At 46.2% G+C, this 11,297-nt stretch overlaps 1 pseudogene; it reads left to right on the top strand.

Annotated features, from left to right (window-relative positions):
* The first annotated feature begins 8,353 nt into the window (after positions 1-8,353).
* On the top strand, positions 8,354-10,599 carry LOC112070973 (granzyme A-like; annotated as a pseudogene).
* The last annotated feature ends 698 nt before the right edge of the window (positions 10,600-11,297 follow it).

The raw sequence follows: 11,297 nt of genomic DNA, 5'->3' as shown, positions 1-11,297 counted from the left end.
TTTTTATTTTTATTGAAGTATGCTGTTAGTCACGTCTGTGGAACTTGTTCAGTTTATGTCTCAGTTGTTGAATCTGTTGTGTTCAATACAAATATTTACACATGTTAAGTTTGCTGAAAATAAACGCAGTTGACAGTGAGAGGACGTTTCTTTTTGCTGAGTTTATTACTATACAGAAATAGCACTATGGCACTATTGTCAGGGGGTGGTCAATACAAATAGTCGGGTGGCCATATGATTAATTGTTCACTAGTCTTATGGATTGGGGGTAGAAGCTGTTGACGAGCCTTTTGGACAAGACTTGGCGCTCCGGTACCAACTTGCCGTGAAGTGAGTGAGTGAGTGAGTGAGTGAGTGAGTGAGTGACGTGAGTGAGAGAAGAGAGAGAGAGAGTGTGAGTGAGTGAGTGAGTGAGTGAGTGAGTGAGAGAGTGAGAGTGAGAGTGAGAGTGAGAGTGAGAGAGAGAGAGCGAGAGAGGAACGTCTATGACTTGGGTGACTGGAGTCTTTGACAATTTTTTGGGCCTTCCTCTGATGCCGCCGCCCCCACAGAACACTACATAACAGGAGGTATTATCTGATTGCCGTCCGCCCACAGAACACTACATAACAGGGAGGTATTATCTCTATTGGCCGTCCGCCCACAAACAACTACATAACAGGAGGTATTATCTGATTGGCCGTCCGCCCACAGAACACTACATAACAGGAGGTATTTATCTGATTGGCCGTCCGCCCACAGAACACTACATAACAGGAGGTATTATCTGATTGGCCGTCCGCCCACAGAACACTACATAACAGGAGGTATTATCTGAGGCCGTCCGCCACAGAACACTATATAACAGGAGGTATTATCTGATGGCCGTCCGCCCACAGAACACTACATAACAGGAGGTAGTACTATCCCTGATGCAGTGGAAATCTTTATTTTTTATTTTTATGAAGTATTGCTGTTAGTCACGTCTGTGGAACTGGTTCAGTTTATGTCTCAGTTGTTGAATTTTTTGTTGGTTCAAATACAAATATTTACACATGTTTAAGTTTGCTGAAAATAAACGCAGTTGACAGTGAGAGGACGTTTCTTTTTTGCTGAGTTTATATACATAACAGAAATAGCACTATGCACTATTGTCACGTTCTGACCATAGTTCTTTTGTATTTTCTTTGTTTTAGGTTGTCAGGGTGTGAGTTGGGTGGGTGTTATCTATGTTTTGTGTTTCTGTGTCGGTTTTCTCGTTTGGGCCTGATATGGTTCTCAATCAGAGGCAGGTGTTAGTCATTGTCTCTGATTGGGAACCATATTTAGGTAGCCTGTTTTCCTGTTGGGTTTTGTGGGTGGTGTTTTCAGTCTTGTGTGTCTGCACCAGAACAGAACTGTTTTCGGTTGTTTTCTTTGTTATTTGTTATTCAGTTCTGTTTTTGCTGATTATTAAACATCATGAACACTTCCCACGCTGCACCTTGGTCCTCACTTCTTCCCCGACAACGCCCGTTACAACTATATACAAATTGCACTAATACATCACTGTATACACCACTAGTATACCACCCATATACACCACTATATATACCCACTATATACCCACTAATACCCCACTATATACCCCACTATATACCCCACTATATACATCACTATATACACCACTATATACACATATATACATCACTATATACACCACTATATACACCACTATATACACCACTATACCCACTAATACACCACTATATACATCATAACAACTGTAAGTGATTGAATAAATAAATGTCCATTGGGGTGGAGCCAGGTAAAGACTGTTGGAGGGGGGGGGGTGACCATAGAGGGACTAGCCATGACCATTGGGGGGGGGGGGGGAGAACCATAGTGGGAGCAGCATGACATTGGGGGGGGTGACCATAGTGGGAGCAGCATGACCATTGGGGGGGGGGGTGTGACCATAGTGGGAGCAGCATGACAATTGGGGGGGGGGGGTGACCATAGTGGGAGCAGCATGACCATTGGGGGGTGACCATAGTGGGAGCAGCATGACCATTGGGAGGGGGGGGGGGGTCGACCATAGAGGGACTAGCATGACCATTGGGGGGGGGGGGGATGACCATAGTGGGGCAGCATGACCATTGGGGGGGGGGGGGGGATGACCATAGTGGGAGCAGCATGACCATTTGGGGGGGGGGGGGTGACCATAGTGGGAGCAGCATGACCATTGGGGGGGGGGGGTGACCATAGTGGGAGCAGCACGACCATTGGGGGGGGGGGGGGGTGACCATAGTGGGAGCAGCATGACCATGGGGGGGGGGGGGGGATGACCATAGTGGGAGCAGCATGACCATTGGGGGGGGTGACCATAGTGGGAGCAGCATGACCATTTGGGGTGGGGGGGGTGACCATAGTGGGAGCAGCATGACCATTGGGGGGGGGGGGGGTGACATAGTGGGAGCAGCACGACCAATTGGGGGGGGGGGGGGGTGACCATAGTGGGAGCAGCATGACCATTGGGGGGGGGTGGACCATAGTGGGAGCAGCATGACCATTGGGTGTGACCATAGTGGGAGCAGCCATACATTTGGGGGGGGGACCATATGGGAGCAGATGCCATTTGGGGGGGGGTGACCATAGTGGGAGCAGCATGACCATTTGGGGGGGGTGAACCATAGTGGGAGCAGCATGACCATTGGGGGGGGTGACCATAGTGGGAGCAGCATGACCATTGGGGGGGGTGACCATAGTGGGAGCAGCATGACCATTGGGGGGGGGTGACCATAGTGGGAGCAGCATGACCTATTGAGGGGGTGACCATAGTGGGAGCAGCATGACCATTGGGGGGGTGACCATAGTGGGAGCAGCATGACCATTGGGGGGGTGACCATAGTGGGAGCAGCATGACCATTGGGCGGGGGTGACCATAGTGGGAGCAAGCATGACCATTGGGGGGGTGGACCATAGTGGAAGCAGCAGACCATTTGGGGGGGGGGGTGACATAGTGGGGAGAAGCATGACCATTGGGGGGGGGGGTGACCATAGTGGGAGCAGCATGGACCATTGGGGGGGTGACCATAGTGGGAAGCAGCATGACCATTGGGAGGGGGGGGGTCTGACCATAGTGGGAGCAGCATGACCATTGGGGGGGGGGTATGACCATAGTGGGAGCAGCATGACCATTGGGGGGGGGGGGGGATGACCATAGTGGGAGCAGCATGACCATTGGGGGGGGGGGGGGTGACCATAGTGGGAGCAGCATGACCATTTTGGGGGGGGGGGGGGGTGACCATAGTGGGAGCAGCACGACCATTGGGGGGGTGACCATAGTGGGAGCAGCACGACCATTGGGAGGGTGGGGTGACCATAGTGGGAGCAGCATGACCATTGGGGGGGGGGGGTGACCCATTGGGGCAGCAGACCATTGGGGGTACCATAGTGGGAGCAGCATGACCATTGGGGGGGGGGGGGGTGACCATAGTGGGAGCAGCACGACCATTGGGGGGGGGTGACCATAGTGGGAAGCAGCATGACCATTGGGGGGGTGACCATAGTGGGAGCAGCATGACAAAAAAGGGGGGGGGGGGGGTGACCATAAGTGGGAGCAGCATGACCATTTGGGGCGGGGTGACCATAGTGGGAGCAGCATGACAAAAGGGGGGGGGGGGGTGGGGTGACCATAGTGGGAGCAGCATGCCATTTGGGGGGGGTGACCATAGTGGAGCAGCATGACCATTGGGGGGGGGGGGGGGGTGACCATAGTGGGAGCAGCATGACCATTTGGGGGGGTGACCATAGTGGGAGCAGCATGACAAAAGGGGGGGGTGACCATAGTGGGAGCAGCACGACCATTGGGGGGGGGGGGGGGGGTGACCATAGTGGGAGCAGCATGACCATTTGGGGGGGTGACCATAGTGGGAGCAGCATGACAAAGGGGGGGGGTGACCATAGTGGGAGCAGCATGACAAAAAAGGGGGGGGGGGGGGGTGACCATAGTGGGAGCAGCATGACCATTTGGGGGCGGGGGGACCATAGAGGGAGCAGCATGACAAAGGGGGGGGGGGTGACCATAGTGGGAGCAGCATGACCATTGGGGGGGGGACCATAGTGGGAGCAGCATGACCATTGGGGGGAGGGTGACCATAGTGGGAGCAGCATGACCATTGGGGGGCAGGGGTGACCATAGAGGGACTAGCAGTGACCACTGGGGGGGGGTGACCATAGAGGGAGCAGGCATGACCATGGGGGGGGGGGGGGTGTCCATTCACAATACGAATTATAATAAACATAGAATACACGTTTTTTCCAACAAATCTGCTCATACATTAGAATCCATCCATGTAAGTAAGCATTTCACTAGTAAGGTCTACCTGTTGTATTCGGCTCATGTGACTAGTACACTTTGATTTGATTTGACATCTGTTCATACATTAGAATCCATCCATGTAGTTTCTGAGAAACGGGACGGTTTGTTTCATCTCAGATCTCATCACAATGACAGTCATGGTTTGTCAAGAACGCTGTGTTTCACCGATATGGGGTCTGTGGTGAGTCTGCCATCAAAGCATTTCATCATTTCAGCCATTTCTCCTGAACTAGCTGCACTAACCCTATCCCTGCGCAACCAAGTGCAGAGATGCTAGCTAGTGGATAACCTGAGACACACTCTTCGGCTGTGGTTGTAAATAAGAATTAGTTTTTCATTGACCTGCCTGGTAAATTAAAAGGTATAAATGAAAAAAGGGAATAAACGCTGGAGATAATTAAAACCACCTTTTGTACGCCACAAGAAACAGCTTTTTTTTATGGATGTGTCGTGTGCTTTCACATTTTCATCAGTGAAGCTGGAAGCTGTATGGACAAAGCTGATTGATAGGTGACGATGTTGAGGTATAAAAGATAACTCGTCTAGGTAAAACAAACAGCATTTGGTGTTAAAATGCTGCTAAACAGGAAGTTCAACAGGAAGCTACAAACGGCACCCTATTCCCTGTGTGCTTACTTGACCAGGGCCCATATGGATTGGGGGTCATTTGGGACACACTCCTTGTTAGTGTGAGATACATCTGAAGAAAACCAATGGTCTTTGCAGATGCAGATAGGAGCCAGAAGGAAACCTGACTGTGTCTGTGGGTTAGTTTACTGGCAGCCTGTGAGCTACAGGGGGGATGTCAGAGAGCTGCATAATACAGGCAGGCAGTTATTGCTGACTCAGTGTTCAGGGTATTAGGTGAGTTTGGTGACCCACTGTGTGAAGAAACTAGCGAGATAGGGGCTGCGGCGGGGGGGTCTTCAGTTTCACAATCACTGATAGGCTTGGTTTTCCAGCTAGTGCCTGCACTCACCTCAATCTGCCAGTGTTATGGAATTGGTTCATGATCCACAGTGGGTGTATACTGGATCCTGGACTACTGTCACAATGGCGTTGTATAAGTGGGCAGGGAAGTCAGGCGCAGGAGAGTCAATAGATGTAGAATCGGAGTCACTTTAATTAAAGTCCAGTTAATATGCTCCATAACACTTCACGGGAAAAATTAAAACAAATCTGGCGTACGAAGACTCGTCGCACACCTTTAACAATCAAACACAACACTTGACACAGAACAATCTCTGGACAAAGGACAATAAAGGGAAGGCAGAGGGTTAAGATACACTAATAGGGTAATGGAGGGATTGAAACAGGTGTGTGGGAAGACAAGACAAAACCAATGTGGAAAATGAAAAATGGTCGAGATGGCTAGAAGACCGGGACGTCGGACCGCCTGAACACCGCCGGGACAAAGGAGAGCAACGACTTCGGCAGAAGTCCGTGACACTACTGTCACTTGTGGGACGACGTCATCGTTGCACTTATTGATTGATGCCATGAACTGATGTGGTGTACTCTCAATGTCATCGGAGGGAATCGCGGAAACATATTCCAGTCTGTGCATAGCAAACAGTCCTGTAGTTTTTAGCATCTGCTTCCTCTGACCACTTTTTATTGATGTCTCTCCACTGGTGCTTCCTGCTTTATTTGTTGCTGTAGCAGGGAATCAGGCAGGGATATAATTATGGTCAGATTTGCCAAATGAGGGCGAGGGAGAGGCTTTGTTATCGTCTTCTGTGTGTGAATAGAGGTGGTCCACACCTTTAACATTGCTGATAGAAATGTGCGTTAAAACGTATTTAATTTTCACCTGCATAAAGTTCCCCGGCTACTTTGGAGCGGCGCTCTGGGTTGAGCGTTTTTCTCATTCAATGGCTGTCTTAGTTGCCAGCCTCTGACTGAGGGGTATGTAAACAGCTACAAAGAATACAAGATGGACTCTTAGTAGGTAGTTTGGCTACAGTCCTTCATGAGAAACTCTACCTCAGTGCGAGCAATAGCTCGAACCTCTTAGATATTATTGCATCAGCTGTTGTTTCCAAATACATAGTCTGCCGCCCCTTGTCTTACCAGACGCCGCTGTTCTATCCTGCCGTACCTCGTATAAACCAGGCAGATGTTTGTTTGGTAAATCCTGTATGTGTTAAATACATAGACTGCCCCCCCAATGGTCATGCTAGTTCCCTCTATGGTCATTTCCCCCCACCCAATGGTCATGCTCATTCACCTCTATGGTCATTCCCCCACAAATGGTCATGCTAGTCCCTCTATGTCAATTATCCCCCCCACCCCCAATCGGTCTCATGCTAGTCCCTCTTAGGTCACCCCCCCCCCCAATGGTCATGCTAGTCCCTCTATGGTCACCCCCCCCCCCCCCAATGGTCATGCTAGCTCCCTCTATGTCATCCCCCACCCCCCCAACAGTCTTTTACTCTGCTCCCCCCACATTGACATCTAATTTACGTTCATCACTTACACTTGTTATAGGTATATAGTGTGTATGATGTATATAGTGGGTGTAGTATAGTGATGTAATATGTGATGTATATAGTGGTGTATATAGTGATGTATATATTGGTGTATATAGTGATGTATTATAAGTGATGTATATAGTGATGTATTATAGTGGTTGTAATGTGATGTATATATTTATGTTACAGTGATGTATATAGTATATAACTCACTAAACTGAGAATGCAGTGTAGAGGACCTGACTAGACCTGGTCCTAGATCAGTGGAGCTCCTTACTGTAGAAGCAGTGTTGCTCTGGTCCTGACTAGAACTGGCCTAGATCATGGAGCTCTTACTGTAGAATGCAGTGTTTGCTCTGGCATTCTGACTAGAAACTGGTCCTTAGATCAGTGGAGTCCTTACTGTAGAATGCAGTGTTGCTCTGGCATTTGACTGAACGTCCTAGATCAGTGGAGCTCCTTACTGTAGAATGCAGGTTGCTCTGGCATCTGACTAGAACTGGTCCTAGATAAAAGAATAGCGCAGCTCTACCTGCCAACTCCCACCACGCTTTTCTTGATAGTATAAAGTTTTATGCGGATGATGAATACAAGCTGTTACAGTATGTGTTATTAGTATTTGATACACACTTGATTTCTATCTCAAGACAAACCTGTATAAATATAAATGCAGGTTTTTAAAAAGTATTGATGAGTATTAAGATTATTCAATATTTAAGCTGCTCCTTTTGACATGTCTCTTAGTGAAAAATAGGTATGCTGACCTTATTATTTATTGAAAAACGTAAATATTATAGACCACACAGTCAGTCGGCATTTGATATTAATGCTTTGGCATGGAAACAGTGCTCCTACCTGTCTGTCAAAGACAATAAATGGACATTACTCTTCGTTCTCCTTTTATAATTTGTTTGTCATCTTGTTTTACACATTCAGTCATCTTGGTTTGAATGAAATTGTGATTTAAGGTTGGGAAGTGGACATTTAAAGTAAAATGGTAGAGGATGTGTGTAAAGGTCTGGGTGTAGCTGGTGCAGAGGGAGTCAGGCGCAGGACAGCAGAGATGAGTAATAAAGTAACTTTACTCAAAATTACAAATACATGCAAGTAAAAACCAAGCCCACACAAAGGACCGACAGTACCAAAACAAACACGCACAAAAACGATGGGAAAAACAGAGGAGTAAATAATGACATGTAATTGGGGAATAGAAACCAGGTGTGTAAAAACAAGACAAAACAAATGGAAAATGAAAAAGTGGATCGGCGATGGCTATAAGGGTGTGACGTCGACCGCCGCCCGAACAAGGAGAGGGACGAATTCGGCGGAAAGTCGTGACAATGTGATCGTATGCGTGTTGTGTGTGTGTGTGTATGTGTGTGTGTGTTGTGCATGCTTGAATGTTCCACTTTTGAGGTGAACATCAGACCACATCCTCTATAATAAGTATAAAAGAGAGAGATCAGAGAGCATCACAGCCACAGTAGACTTTTGAACTTACTGAGGTTACATCAGAGTTAAATAACCATATCTCTCCACTGCAGCCAGTTTCTGGACCTCTACATGATCCTTCGTATATCTGCACTCAGGTAGGTAGGTGTGTGTTTGTGTGTGTGTGTGTTTATGTCAAATCAAATCAAATGTTATTTGTACATACACGTGTTTAGCATGTTAATGCGAGTGTTAGCGAAATGCTTGTGCTCTAGTTCTGACCAGTAGAGCAATATTAACAAGTATATCTAACAATTTCACAACAAATACTAATACACACAATCTAAGTAAAGTAATCAAATTAAGAATATATTAGATATATGGACGAGCAATGTCAGAGAGGCATAGACTAAGATACAGTGGAATACTATAGGAATGCCGTATATACATATGAGATGAGTAAGCAAGTATGTAAACATTATTAAAGTGCATTATTAAAGTTACTAGGTTTCCATTCATTTCAAGTGGCCAATGATTTCAAGTCTGTGTATGTAGGGCAGCAGCCTCTCTGTGCTAGTGATGGGGTGTGCAGTGTGTGTGTGTTGTGTGTGTTTATGTGTGTGTTATTATTATTTCTCTAATTAGTTACTGTTGTGTTTTGTCCTGCTCCTAGGTGACTGTGCAGAGATCATTGGTGGAAAGGAGTGAAGCCTCACTCCTTACCCTACATGGCTTCTACTGGAGGACAACAAAGGAAAACAAAATGTGTGGAGATCCTGATCCACAGCAATGGGTCCTGACTGCAGCCACTGTACTGAGTAGGTTCAATATCAGTGTTGTTGTCCTTGTTACAGATGCTGTCACTGTAATGGTTTGCTTAGCAACTCTCTCAAATGTTAGATTAGTTTACGTTGTCTTCTGAGGTTTGTGTCAATTGTTAGTTGTTGGGGCGCTTCCTTCATCTGATCTAACCAGAAGGTTGTGTTTCTGTCTGAAGCATCAAACAAGGTGTTTCTAGGGGTCCACTCCATCAAACAGGAGGAGAAGGACACTAGACAGGTCGTAAGGTTAAAGTCGCGTCCCTCATCCTGTTATGACCCCGGATTCAAAGTCACGACATCATGCTACTGAAGTCAGTCAGTACTGGTGTCAGACATTATTCACATCTAGAGACAGGTGAAGGTCAGTCACTACGTGGTGTCAGACATTATTCACATCTAGAGACAGGTGAAGGTCAGTCACTACTGGTGTCAGACATTATTCACATCTAGAGACAGGTGAAGGTCAGTCACTACTGGTGTCAGACATTATTCACATCTAGAGACAGGTGAAGGTCAGGCACTACTGGTGTCAGACATTATTCACATCTAGAGACAGGGAAGGTCAGTCACTACTGGTGTCAGACATTATTCACATCTAGAGACAGGTGAAGGAGATTGACATAACCTTCTTCTTTTCATTGGATAAGAAAGTAAACTGACTACGGCAGTGAGACTCTAGCGTTACCTGTCCCTCTGGCAGACGTCCAAGCAGGGACCCCCTGCTCAGTGTCTGGATGGGGAGCCACCGAGAACAATGCTAAAACCATGTCTGACATCCTGAAATCTACCAACGTCACCGTGATCGACAGGAGGAAGTGTAACTCTGCAGACTACTACAACATGACCCCAATCATCACCTACAACATGCTGTGTGCCGGGTCTGTGGACATACCAGGGGACTCTGATCAGGTGTGTCTGAGTGCTGTGTCTGAGTGTGTGTTGTGTGGTCAGTGTACTCGCTGATAAAGTTGTAATATATTTTGCAGGGAGCCAATGATCAATCATTGATACATGATTAAACTTTAATATATTTTGTAAATGACAAAGTAATCATGTATGAATTGATGTGCTGTGTGTTTCAGGGAGACTCCGGTGGCCGTTGGTGTGTGGAGGTGAACTAAGGGGAGTCGTGTCGTTCGGTAAAGAAATGTGGCATCAAGACCAAACCTGGGGTGTACACACTCATATCAAACATGTACTTGATTGGATCAACAAAACCATGAGGAAGTCACTGATTGACTGATACTGCTTTTCTCAGCTTCTCAATAATTGTGAAATGATTTAATATTTACTGAATTTGAATTATAGCTCATGTGCTGGAAGCTGTAAAGTATGTTTGATCTTTCCAAGCGTGTTGTGTGAATAAGTGCAGTGATGTAATGTAAACCTAAACATGTGATGTAAGACAAAATGGGAAAATATGGATTTGAATTTGCTCACTAAAATTAAAATGTGAAAACAAAAACAGACATTTCAGTGTTTTTACTATCCTTTTAAATGGACTACTGTGTATTCAACCTGACATGTCAAGTCTTGTACTAGTTGAAAATAAATCACATGTGATATGTTCAAGACTGGAAGTGTCGTCTTTTAAACATTGAAAATAACACATGTATATAGTGGTGTATATAGTGGTGTATATAGTGGTGTATATAGTGATGTATATAGTGGTGTATATAGTGGTGTATATAGTGATGTATATAGTGGGGTATATAGTGGGGTATATAGTGGGGTATATAGTGGGGTATATAGTGGGGTATATAGTGGTGTATATAGTGGTGTATATAGTGGTGTATACAGTGATGTATATAGTGCAATTTGTATATAGTTGTAACGGCTGTTGTCGGTGGAAGAAGGTGAGGACCAAGGTGCAGCGTGGGAAGTGTTCATGATGTTTAATAATCAGCAAAACAGAACTGAATAACAAAATAACAAAGAAACAACCGAAAACAGTTCTGTCTGGTGCAGACACACAAGACTGAAAACAACCACCCACAAAACCCAACAGAAAACAGGCTACCTAAATATGGTTCCCAATCAGAGACAATGACTAACACCTGCCTCTGATTGAGAACCATATCAGGCCAAACGAGAAAACCGACACAGAAACACAAAACATAGATAACACCCACCCAACTCACACCCTGACAACACTAAAACAAAGAAAATACAAAAGAACTATGGTCAGAACGTGACAATAGTGCCATAGTGCTATTTCTGTATGTATAT

Source organism: Salvelinus sp. IW2-2015, unplaced genomic scaffold, assembly GCF_002910315.2.
Source record: "Salvelinus sp. IW2-2015 unplaced genomic scaffold, ASM291031v2 Un_scaffold1481, whole genome shotgun sequence".
NCBI classification, from domain to species: domain Eukaryota; kingdom Metazoa; phylum Chordata; class Actinopteri; order Salmoniformes; family Salmonidae; genus Salvelinus; species Salvelinus sp. IW2-2015.
Note: the sequence above shows the minus strand (reverse complement) of the source record. Positions and strands in the feature narration are given on the sequence as shown.